General features: G+C 38.1%; 1 pseudogene across 1 annotated transcript; it reads right to left on the bottom strand.

The window, feature by feature from the left end:
* Window positions 1-11959: 11959 nt before the first annotated feature.
* LOC104655302 lies at window positions 11960-12741 on the bottom strand (annotated as a pseudogene). The gene has a single exon (XR_746952.2). The product of XR_746952.2 is annotated as a heat shock protein beta-1 pseudogene (transcript).
* Window positions 12742-12985: the final 244 nt, after the last annotated feature.

The raw sequence follows: 12985 nt of genomic DNA, 5'->3' as shown, positions 1-12985 counted from the left end.
ATAACTAATAGAGGTTAGGCTGACAATTAATGCTTGCTTTATTAATGCCTTTAAGCTTAACTTGGTTTGCAATACTGAATAGTTTATGTCAAAACAAGAATTTTAAAGCCAGAATACTTAGCTTAGAATAGTGTCTTATAAATATCCATTTTGTGTTGATGTTTTTCTAAATCTATTCTTCACATATATGAATTTAAATTAAGACTGCTTGTGTAACCCTGGCAAAATGAAGCTTGTACATCTTCTATTAATATTCTTAAATGAGATACTCTCATGAGGTCAAATTGTAAATGAAGTGGTAACATGAAAAAAATCTGAGCTAAAAGTCAGATTACAGATCAGGACATATGGTATAGATGGTTGGATCAAGGCAGAGTTTATTGCCTCACTTATTTGTTTTTCTTTTTTAAAACTCATGCTGTTCCATAAAATATTTGAAATGGCTTACAACAAAAACACATATACAAGTATGTTAAGAAAAATAGAATTTCAATAAAAATATTGAGTAAATACAATTTAGAAGAGTAAGACAAAAATCATAGGCAGAATTAAGTAGAGTTTGAGATAATTATGCCTGAGTCAGTTCTTAAATTGCTATGTATGAAAAAGTAAGGACTTCCACTCCTGCATTAAGTACTTTGGGTATCTCCACTAGATAATTTGTCTGGGTAGACACAGGCTTCCCTGGGCATCCCTGTATAACTTTTAGCATATCTGTTTTTTACAACATTGCTCTGAAAAGGAGAAGCCTGTTTATTCATAGAACAAAAGCTGGGCAGATATAAAATCAGGAGATGATGTCACAGTCTTAATTAATCTCCATAGACTGCATTTGATGATTTTCCATTGGAAACTTTATTGTGATTGACTTGGAGTGCATTAGCAACGTAAACGTAAGGAGCTACAATGCATTTGACTGTTGTGGACATTTTACCACCCACACTCTCCTACCTACCTGCCTCACTATGGCCCAACAATTCAGCCACCAGGCTGGCGGGACTTGGGAAGCCACCTGTGATCACGAATGGAAGAACTCTATGTTCCTGCAGTACAATCAGCAGGCAGCTGCTTATTACTGTTATCATTATTATTATTTTTGAACAGAACAAGAAAGAAGGAGGAGACGAGGAGGAGAATGGGAATAGGGTGGAGATGGCAGATGTCACAGGGGAGAACAAAGAGAAGGCAAATACCAGATGGAGGGGAGAAGCATTTAAAAAAGAGAACTGAGAGAAAGAAAGAACGAGAGAGAAATTTACAGGAAAGAAACAGGTTTGAGTAGAACCAGAGACAGAATCAATATAACATTTTTCCTTGCCCTAGTATGACCCAGCTAATTCCCGATGGATGCTAGCTTGTTCATTTATGGGATGCTGGAGGAGGGCAAGCAACAAGATAGTCAAGGTCACTCTCAGTCACTCTTCAGTAACCCTCTAACCTCTAAGAACCCGAAGGCAGCTGTGTCCACTGTGGAGCAAACCCTGGGGGAGGAGGAAGAGTGTCTCAGTGTGTTGGTGACTCATTCTGGTGCTGATTTGGCCTTATGAAAGTAATTTAGCTCCACTGGGCTGAACCGAGTCATAATTAATAACAGGATACCTGATTATATAGTGGGTCCAGTATTACCAATAAAGTGTTGCCTGAGGCAGGGGCAGGGGAGAAGAAACAGAGACAAGAAAACAAAAGGAAAGCAAGAGCACACGATGGCTTCCAATATTCTTTAGGCTGTAGAGACCCTGTGAAGGTTTCTGGATACATATGTATACAATTGAGGTTTAAAGGAACTAACATTTCATACCTATTATGTACCAAACAGAGTTCTGGATGCTTTTTCCATGTAACTCATGTAATCCACCCAACAGTCTTGTGCAGTAGCTGTTATTATCCCCCTTTTACTGAGGTTAGGAAAATAGCTTGCTTGATATAAGCAGGTTTAAACTCAGGTCTACGTGACTTGAATCCTAGCACACGTTTTTAACTTCAAAATAATCATACAATCTAGGTGACACTTACAGAGATGTAGTTTGCCTATGTATTTAAAAGCAAGTAGCCATTACCTTCTACCAGAGTCTCCATCTCTCTTTTCTGGTTCTAACTTCGTCTTAAAATCCTAATGTATTAATTTATGCTTCAGCCTTACAAAATACTAAATGATTTTGTAGTGGGAAGAAAATGGAAGGAAATGGATTTTGAAGGCAGAGAAATCTGGCCTCAAATTTTATTTTCACAGTTCATTAGCCGTATGATCTTAGGAACCTGTACAATAGGATTAATAATATTAGTTTAGTGTTTTTTTTTTTTTTTTTTGAGGATGAAATGAGTTATGGGAACATACCTAACGTAATGTGTCAGGCCTCTGAGCCCAAGCCAAGCCATCGCATCCCCTGTGACTTGCACGTCCGTCCAGATGGCCTGAAGTAACTGAAGAATCACAGAAGTGCAAATGCCCTGCCCCACCTTAACTGATGACATTCCACCACAAAAGAATTGAAAATGGCCGGTCCTTGCATTAAGTGATAACATTATCTTGTGAAAGTCCTTTTCTTGGCTCATCCTGGCTCAAAAACCTCCCCCACTGAGCACCTTGTGACCCCCACTCCTGCCCACCAGAGAACAAACCCCCTTTGACTGTAATTTTCCTTTACCTACCCAAATCCTATAAAATGGCCCCAGCCTTATCTCCCTTCTCTGACTCTCTTTTCGGACTCAGCCCGCCTGCACCCAGGTGATTAAAAAGCTTTATTGCTCACACAAAGCCTGTTTGGTGGTCTCTTCACACAGATGCGCATGACATAATGCTTTTCACTTAGGGGGCACTGAATTGTTGGTTTCCTTCCTGTCTTTTAAAATTTAGATAGAATTCACTGGTTTCAGAATTTCCTAAACTATGCTCTGCAGAAAATTAGGTGTTTTGAGAGAGGTAATTAACATTCTTCATAAAAACGTTTTTCACGGTCATTATGTTGGTGTGGAGTGAATGCTTCTAAAGAAGCATTTCTATTTGGAAATGCTTCTAACTCTCTTGTTTTTACCCACTCTTTCTTCCCCCAGAGGATCCCAACCATACGGAGCTCATAGTTCAATTCCAAATGGATTAAGGAATTAAACGTGAACATAAGAATGGAAACTGTTTAGAATAAATATGGAAAAATGTTGTATATATATTTTTTATAGTATTTATTTTAAAACGACAAAAGCTCAAAACACAAAGGAAGGAATTTTGACTATGTTAAAATGTAAAATTTCTCTAAGACGAAATATGGAAAAATGTTATATATAATTTTTTCTTAGTATTTCTTTAAAAAAGACAAAAACTCAAAACGCAAAGGAAGGACTTTTGACTATGTTAAAATGTAAAATTTCTCTAAGACAAAGACACAATGTAAGAAGGTATTTCAATATATTTAACTAACAAAGAATTTGTATCTGAATATACCAGATGGAGGGGAGAAGCATTTAAAAAAGAGAACTGGCCGGGCGCGGTGGCTCAAGCCTGTAATCCCAGCACTTTGGGAGGCCGAGATGGGCGGATCACTGAGGTCAAGAGATCGAGACCATCCTGGCTAACTCGGTGAAACCCCGTCTCTACTAAAAAAAATACAAAAAACTAGCCGGGCGAGGTGGCGGGCGCCTGTAGTCCCAGCTACTCGGGAGGCCGAGGCAGGAGAATGGCGTAAACCCGGGAGGCGGAGCTTGCAGTGAGCTGAGATCTGGTCACTGCACTCCAGCCTGGGCAACAGAGCGAGACTCCGTCTCAAAAATAAATAAATAAATAAAAATAAAAATAAAAAAGAGAACTGAGAGAAAGAAAGAATGAGAGAGAAATTTACAGGAAAGAGACAGTTTTGAGTAGAACAAATCAGCAGGAAAAAGGCAAACAATGCAATAGAAAAAAAGCAAAGGATGTGAATTGACAGTTCACAAAAGGGAAAGTTGCGTGGCCAAGAACATCTAGAAAAAAAGCTCAATTTCACTAGTAATTGAGGAAATGCAAACTAATACAAAAATGAGATATATTACACTGATTAAATTCACAAAAATTCACATTTTAATTGCTAGTTATAATTTCTTCAACATTATGCTGTAATTTTTAATTAACACAGTAACACACCTCAACACACAAAGGAATGAAGTGAAGAGCATAAGGACTGGGCAGCAAGAGTCAAAACTGTCATTATTTGTACACAGTGGTGGCGTATTTACCATAAAATTTCAAGAGAAAATAAGGCAGACTCTTAAGGAACTAAATATGAAATGTTACAAAATACTAAATGATTTTGTAGTGGGAAGAAAATGGAAAAAAATGGATTTTGAAGGCAGAGAAATCTGGCCTCAAATTTGATTTTCACAGTTCGTTAGCCACATGATCTTAGGAACCTGTACAATAGGATTAATAATGTTCAGTTTCGGCCCGGCGCGGTGTGGCTCACGCCTGTAATCCTAGCACTTTGGGAGGCCGAGACGGGCGGATCATGAGGTCAGGAGATTGAGACCATCCTTGCTAACACGGTGAAACCCCGTCTCTACTAAAAATACAAAAAAAAAAAAAAAAAGTTCAGTTTCTTTAAACTAAACAAACAAAATAAAACTATTAAACAAAATAAGACTGTTAGAACTAACACAATAATTTAGCAAGTCAATTAAATTTAAAATTAAGATAAAAAATTTAATTTTAATAAACCATACCAACAGCTATGATAGAAGAAACTGTTCACTAAATATTTTTGATTTTGTATGAGTACAGGGTAGGATTTTACTTTCTTGTCTCCTTGAAGTTAGGTTTGATCAGGTGACTTGCTGTGACAATGAAGTGTAAGCAGAAGTGATGCCTGTCACTTCCAGGTAGAAGCTTTAAGAGACAGCACAAGATTTGCTGCTGTTTTCCTTTGTTTCTTGGAACAAGGAATGGCAATCATCTTCCATGTGGCAAATTGATAGAGCACCATCATCCGGAAGACTGCCATGTCTTTCAGATATTGGTTGTTCTATAGACAATTTGGGTCCTGGGGTGAAGACAAAATAGAATAGTGCCCTCTGTAATACATGATGGACATACAGCATAAATAAGAAGTAAACTTCATTTTCAGTCATTGAAATTTCAGGTTTATTTGTTAATGTATCATCCCCTAGTCCATCCTAACGGATATGACCCATGAACATCTATTAATCATTTACCATGTGCCAAGCTGTTCTGAGTCCTCTCTCTCTTTCTCCTTATTTAATGTAATTACCACCAGAATTTTATGAAGTAGGTATTATTAGGACTCTCAATTTGACAGATGAGTGAACTATCCCCCAGAGACACTGAGAGATTAAAATAACTTGCTTTAGGTGACACACCTTGTAAATGGCAAATACAAGATTTGAACTTGAGTCTTTTGGTTTCAATTCCTGAACTTTGTTCTGCTAATCACTTGGTATGCTGTCTTCCTCAGAAAATGTACTATAAAATTTTTACATATCATTTGTAATAGGAGACAAAACTAGAAGATATGTAGAAAAAGACTTATAAGGCCGGGCTTGGTGGCTCAAGCCTGTAATCCCAGCACTTTGGGAGGCCGAGACGGGCAGATCACAGGGTCAGGAGATCGAGACCATCCTGGCTAACACGGTGAAACCCCGTCTCTACTAAAAAATACAAAAAACTAGCCGGGTGAGGTGGCAGGCGCCTGTAATCCCAGCTACTCGGGAGGCTGAGGCAGGAGAATGGCGCAAACCCAAAAAGGCGGAGCTTGCAGTGAGCCGAGATCCGGCCACTGCACTCCACTCCAGTTTGGGCGACAAAGTGAGACTCCGTCTCTAAAAAAAAAAAAAAAAAAAAAAAAAAAAAAGACTTATAAAAGATTACTGAGACTTTTACCTAGAAAATTTAAAAACTTCATTCAAAGAAGACTTAACTGATTGAAAAGATGTAATATGACTGTGATACCATGATATGTGGATGAGAAAACTCAAATTCATAATGATAGAAATGTATCCAAATTAAGTTATAAATTTAGTGTATTTTCAATAAAGAAGTCATGAATTTCTTTCAAATAGAATTTGACAAACAAATTCTCACATTTATATGGAAATATAAATGACCCAAAAAGTCAACACAATCTTGAAGAATAAGAATAATGGTAGATTTGTCTGACTAGATATTGTAACTTGTAAATCCATAGGAGTAAAAACTGAGGGTTGACACAGTAATAGACAAACAAATGGAAAAGAAAAAGGGAATTTGGAGTCAATCTATTTATATAATGAGGGTGGCAGTAAAATTTTGGTGGGAGTAGGATGGATTAAGTAAATGACTTTGTGACCATTCGTTATTGATATTGAAAAATTTTATATCTGTACATTTATACAAATTGAATTCCAGATAAACTAAGGGCTTAAAAAGTAAAATAATACTAACTTAGAAGAAAACGGGGAAAATAATGGTTGAATTACATTAGGTAAGGGTTTTTTATGTATGATACAAAAGCACAAACTATTAAGGAGAATATTAACAAATTTGACTACATACTAGCTTCTATAAGATACCATGAAAAATATGAAAAAAGAGGATAAAAACGACAAGAAACTTGTAATACTATAGCCATCAAAGGATTAGTATCCAGAATATATAAAGAGCTTCTACAAATTGATGATAAACAGAAAAACAACCCAATGGAAAAATAGGTAAAGGTAATGATAGGTAATTCGTAGAAGAAGAAAACTCAATGCCAATAAAAATTTGAAAAGATTCTCAATATTGCTAGTGTTCTGGGAAATATAAATTAAAACATTCAGACATACTATATGATACTTATCTACTATATATAACTTAATAATTCTGATGACACCTACTGGAGAGATTGTGAATTTTCAGTGGGGCTATAAATGTGAAGATGGTCATCCGCCATAAACCCAGCAATTACACTTTTAGGGAGAAATCAGTACGTTTATAAGAAAACACGTACATAGTAGTTCTTCAACATCATGTTATAGAGCTGTGTAAAGAAAGTAGACCTTCAGATATCAACACAGGTAAAGTACAAAAACACATTTTTAACAGGAAGAAAGGAGGTTAAAAAGATACAAATATTAATATGTATATTATGTATGTAAAATTTAAAAATATGTGAAACAGTAGTACATTTTCTTTATGGAGCCAAATGTCTCAAAACTTAGATGGGAAGATATAGAAAAACTTCGGTAAAGTGGTTGTTTAGAGAGGAAGACAAAAGGAAAGAAGGGAGGAAGGGCTTTAATTTTAACTGTAACATTTTGTATCCTCAAAAGAGGAAAAGATCTAAAACACATGGAAAATGTTAACATCTGTTTAATGTTAGTGGTATGTAATAGGTAACTGTTGTAGTATTTTCTGTCCTTTTAATGTTTGAAGTATTTTATGATTAAAATTTAAGTCTAAAAAATCCCTAGATGGTACCTTTTCACATGTATACTGCAGTATGGTTAGTTTCAGATCTTATAGCTAGGCCTTGAAGTTTGTTTTTTAATTTTTCATAAATGAGGTTGACATTTTCTTTTAATTCATGCTTTTAAGCAGATAGTATTATTTTAGGATCTTCAGCAATGATCTTGTATGTTTTTAAAACCTTTTATTTATTTGTATTTTTTTACTTTTTTTTTTTTTTTAGAGAGAGATAGGAGGTCTTACTATCTTACTATGTTGCCCAGGGTAGTCTTAAACTCCTGGGCTCAAGTGATCCTCCTGAGTAGCTGGGACTACAAGTGTACACCACCGAGATCAACTTGTTCTTAAAACTTTTTAAAATCTACAGGGTTGTTTCAGAGATGTCAGCTTTACTGTCACACACAGTATCCTAGAAGTACACATTACAATGTTCTATGAAGAAAATGAGACTCCAGATTGCCCAAGGTCATCAGCCAAAAAGTAACAAGGCTATTAAATTTGTATGTAAGAGTTCAGTCTCTAAATTGACTGCTTGCTTCATGCTTTTCTGCCTCCCGTTGTTTTGTTTTGTTTTGGTGTACAAGGGGGTTCATATTAGGGAAAAGGTGATCTAGAAAGACAGCTATTTGGCCATGGCCTTAATTATCTCCTTCCTGTCTACAGTGCAAATTTGTCTCTAATGGATGGAAATGCTATGATTTTAAGCCTTACTACAAAAACGGAGTCTAAAAATTTTTAAAGAAATACTTTAGCAAGCTTTATATATTCTATTGGGAATAAGATGTCTTTTAGGCAACAATTAGCTACAAAAGAAAGGAAGTCATGGGAAAGGTAGGGGTGAAATGAACAAGGGAATGGGATGGTGGAAGGGTTTTTTTATAGGTGACTACATATTTGGTTGAAAAAGGTCAAGAGCAGAACTCATTCACTTCACTTCAGGGAGGAAGAGGAAAGCAGGATATTAGAGTGGAAAAAAGAGAAAAAAAGAGCTAAATACGATTCTGGGATGATAAAGTACTCCTGACAATTGCCTCATGGGCTACTCAGGGGCACTAAGGCTCACCTGCATTCGCCATAATCCATCCTTTCTGGTCACGCAGGGTTTTCAAGGAGGGAGCTTGGCATTTAGGAATGAGGTTAGTAATCCAATCTGTTGCAGTCTATGCAATGACTGTATGTAAAACTGGCAACTGGCACTATTAAAAGTGGAACCAGTCAGCATATTAGAAGAGGAAAGAGGAAAACATGGACATGTGGGAGCTGCAGGAGGAGAGAGTTACTGAAGTGTGTGACATGTAGGTCTTCTGTCTGCCAAGTGGAGTTCATTAAGTGGCAAGAGTCTATCGCTTTCAGCTCACAAATAGCTCACAAACAGAAAGATAGCAATGACAGTGCAGTTGTCACTGTTAGAAATGACAATTCTTTGCAACACTATTCCTCCAATTTTAAAAATGTATCATATCAGACATTGAGATAAATATAATTAAAATATGTGATATGAAAACTTTCTATATAAATTACATTTTAAAATATCAGACATAGAGACATTTTAAGTAGGTTCTAGATGGAATTTATATATGAAAACTAGGAAATGAGCTTAGTGGAGATACTTTTCATAAATGTTTATATATGAGTAAGTTTTAAATACAAATAGATTTTTAAATACTATGCTATAAGAGATGTAGATTTTAAGAAGAGTAAGGAGAATAATAAAAATAAATATTCATGGAGAAATCTCTGATCCCCTTTATTTAGCAAAGTACCCATCCTTCTCTATGACAGATGTATCGAGTAATTCAATTAGTTTTTCATTTACAAATTCGTATCCTAAACTCATATTTATTGAGTGCCAAATTGTGTTTCTGTGTAGGAGAGGTAAGACTCTACCTACTTACGGTCTCCAGCTGGGCTTGAGAATTAAATTGACATCAGACAGTTTACAGGAGAAACGTATACAAATTTCTACATGTGCATGGGAGCCCCCATAGGAAAATGAAGGTCCAAAGAACTGGCAAAATCTAAGTGCTTATAGAGTAGGTTGAAGAAAGTGTGACAATTGTGCAAAAGTAACTAAAATGTATGGGAAGGCTAAACAGAGATGAGTGATTTTAACAAGGTTTCCTTGTCCAGATTTTTCTGTTTCCACTCCCCATTTCTGGTGACAAGAATATTTCTTCTCTCCTGGCACAGGGAGGGCAGAGTGTCCCTTTTGTATCTGCTGTTGTTCAAGTGCCTTTTGCTAAAAAAAAAAAATCCTGCCACTCTTCACCAGGCATTGTTCTAGTGTTTGGGACATATTTGTATATCAAAGACACAAAAATCCCTGCTTGTGTGTCTTATATTCCAGGAAGAGAAAAAATAAACGTAATAAATAAGTTACTTCTATAATACATTAGAAAGTAATAAGTGGTGTAAAAATCAAGCAGAGGACAACTGTGTGCATGTGTGTGTATGTTGGACGTGAGGGGTAGACTAACAGAGTAGCATTTTGTCATATAGAATGCCTTCCGAGAAGAGGATATTTCAGCAAAGACTTGAAGGAGGGGAAAGATCATTTCAGGCAGCTGAGAATAGCCAGTGCAAAGCCCTCAGGTGGGAGCATGCCTGGTGTATGTAAGGAAGCTTGGAGACCAACATGATAAAAGTGTATTGAGCAAGACTGAGAGTGTACGAGATGAAATCAGGGAGGTCACAGGGGCCAGGGCACACAAAACCTACAGGGTATTGTCAGGGTTTGCCTTCAGGAGCCATGGGGGCATTTTGAGCAAAGTGATGTGGTCTGACTTAGATTTGAAAGGGATCACTCTGCCAAGAACAGGCTGTGGAATGGTGAGTGTGGAAGTGGGGAGACTGGTAAGGATGCTACTGCAACAGTCAGGTGAAAGATGATAGTTGGAGCAGATGCTAGCAGTGGAAGTAGCAAGAAGCGATTGGACTCTGGATATGTTTTATAGGTCAGGCCAACAAGTTTTTCTAATAAAATGTATAGAAAGGGCATGGAATGAAAGAGGCAGAATCAATGATGACTCTGACATTTTGACAAGAACATTTGCAAGGGTGGAATTGTTGTCAACTCAGACAGGAATTTTACAAGTTTGTAAGGAAATATTAAGAGTTTGATTTTTGGATCTGCTATATTTGAAATGACTATTAGATACACAAAGAGAAATGTTGTGAAGGCAGTTAAAAGAACCTGGAGTTCAGAAAAGTGTCGGTTGGAGATACAGAAGTTATGTCCGACAGCCATAGAATTGGATAAGATTATCTGGAAAATAAATGTTGAGTAAGAGAAGATATCTAAGGACTGAGTCCCAGAGTCCTTCAACCTTTAGAGGTTGGGAGAAGAGGAGAAGCCAACAGTGGAGACTGAGAAGAAGACCTTAGTGAGGAAGGAGGAAAGCCAATGAAGTAGTGCGATCCTAAGACAAGTGAAGAAAATGTATCAAAGAGGAGCGAGTGATCTAATATGTTAAATGCTGATGATGAATTAATAGTGAGGTCACTGGTGACAACAAAAAAACTTAATGGTGAGAGCAAAGACTTACTGGAGCAGTTTCTTTTGAAATTATTTTTTTCCAGCTTCTTTGACATATAATCGGCAAATAAAAATTGTGTATATTTACATTATGTGTACTTAAGGTGTACAAGATGATGATTTGATGTATGTATACATTGTGAAATGACTACCACAACCAAGTAATTAACACATCCATCCTTCACATAGTTACTTTGTGTGTGTGTGTGTGTGTGTGTAGGAAGAATGCAAAATCTAGTCTCTTAGATTTCAAGTAAATGGTATGGTATTATTAATTGTAGTCATCATACTGTACATTAGATTCCTAGAATGTACTCATCTTATAACAGGGAATTTGTAACTTTGACCAACGTCTCTCCATCTCCCCCATCCTCTAGACCATGGCAACCACTGTTCTGTTCTCTGTTTATGTGAGTACAACTTTCAAAAATTTTACATATAAATGAGATCATACACTGTTTTTCTTTCTGTGTCTGTCTTATTTCACTTCGCATAATGTCCTCCAGGTTCAATCATGTTGTTGCAAATCCCAGGATTTCTTTTTTTTTAATAGATGAATAATATTCTACTGTATATATATGCTACATTTTCTTTATTCATTCATCCACCCATGGACAGTTAGGTTGTTTCCTTATCTTGGCTATTGTGAATAATACTACAATGACTATGGGGGTATAGATATCTCTTTGAGGTCTTGATTTCAATTCCTTTGGAATATATACCCAGAAGTGGGATTGCTATATCAAATGTAGTTCTTTTTTTTTCTTTAAATTTTGGAGGAATCTCCAAATTGTTTTCTATAGTGGCTGCACCAACTTATGTTTCCATCAGCAGTGTACAAGGGTTGCCTTTTCTTCACATCCTTTCCAAAAGTTGTGATCTCTTTGTTGTGATTTTATTTGCATTTCCCTGATAAGTAGTGATGTTGAACGCTTTTCATATACATGTCGGCCATTTGTATGTCTTCTTTGGAAAAATGTCTATTCAGGTATTTTTTCCTTTTTTTTTTTTTTTTTTTTTTTTTTTTTGGTGGGTTACTTGGAACTTTGAGAAAAACAAGATAAACGTATCAAAAGAACACACAGGTTGAGGGTGGGGGGGCACAGCCAGTGGCGGCAGCAGGGGTGGGCATCCGGGCTAAGGCTTTACTTGGCGGCAGTCTCGTCGGATTTTGCAGCTTCTGGGCCTCCAAGCTGGGCCCGCGACTCGAAGGTAACCGGGATGGTGATCTCGTTGGACTGTGTGGCTAGCTTGGGCATGGGGGCTTCCACGGTCAGTGTACCCTCAGGGGACAGGCAGGAGGAGACCTGGGTGGGGTCCACACCGGGGGGCAGCGTGTATTTCCGCGTGAAGCACCGGGAGATGTAGCCATGCTCGTCCTGCCGTTCCTCGTGCTTGCCGGTGATCTCCACCACGCCATCCTTGGTCTTAACCGTTAGCTCGTCCGGGGCGAAGTGGTTGACATCCAGGGACACGCGCCAGCGGTCCGCAGTGTGCCGGATCTCCGAGACCCCGCTGCTGAGTTGCCGGCTGAGCGCGCGGCTGTAGGCGGGCGCTGCCACCGCGGGGCTCTCGATCGCGGCGGGGGGCAGGGGGCGCACGTAGCCTGGCCAGCTGCTGCCGCCGAACCACTGCGACCACTCCTCCAGCAGCCGGGGCAGCCCGAAGGCCTGGTCGAAGAGGCGGCTGTGCGGGTACCAGTCGCGGAAGGGGTCCCAGCTGGGGCCCCGCAGGAGCGAGAAGGGGACGCGGCGCTCGGTCATGCTGGCTGACTCTGCTCTGGACGTCTGCTCGGAGAAGTCTTTTCGTTTTTTTTAATATTTCTTTTCTTTTCTTTAATTTGTTTATTTATTTTAGAGATGGAGGTCTTGCTATGTTGCCCAGGCTGGCCTTGAACTCCTAAGCTTAAGTGATCCTCCTTCCTTGGCCTCCCAAACTGCTGGGATTACAGACATGAGCCACCACACCGGTCCTTTTTCCCATGTTTTAACCAGATTTTCTTTTTTCTAGTTGAGTTGTATGAATTTTGTATACATTTTGCATAT

The sequence above is a fragment of the Rhinopithecus roxellana genome, chromosome 10 (assembly GCF_007565055.1).
Source record: "Rhinopithecus roxellana isolate Shanxi Qingling chromosome 10, ASM756505v1, whole genome shotgun sequence".
NCBI lineage: Eukaryota > Metazoa > Chordata > Mammalia > Primates > Cercopithecidae > Rhinopithecus > Rhinopithecus roxellana.
Note: the sequence above shows the minus strand (reverse complement) of the source record. Positions and strands in the feature narration are given on the sequence as shown.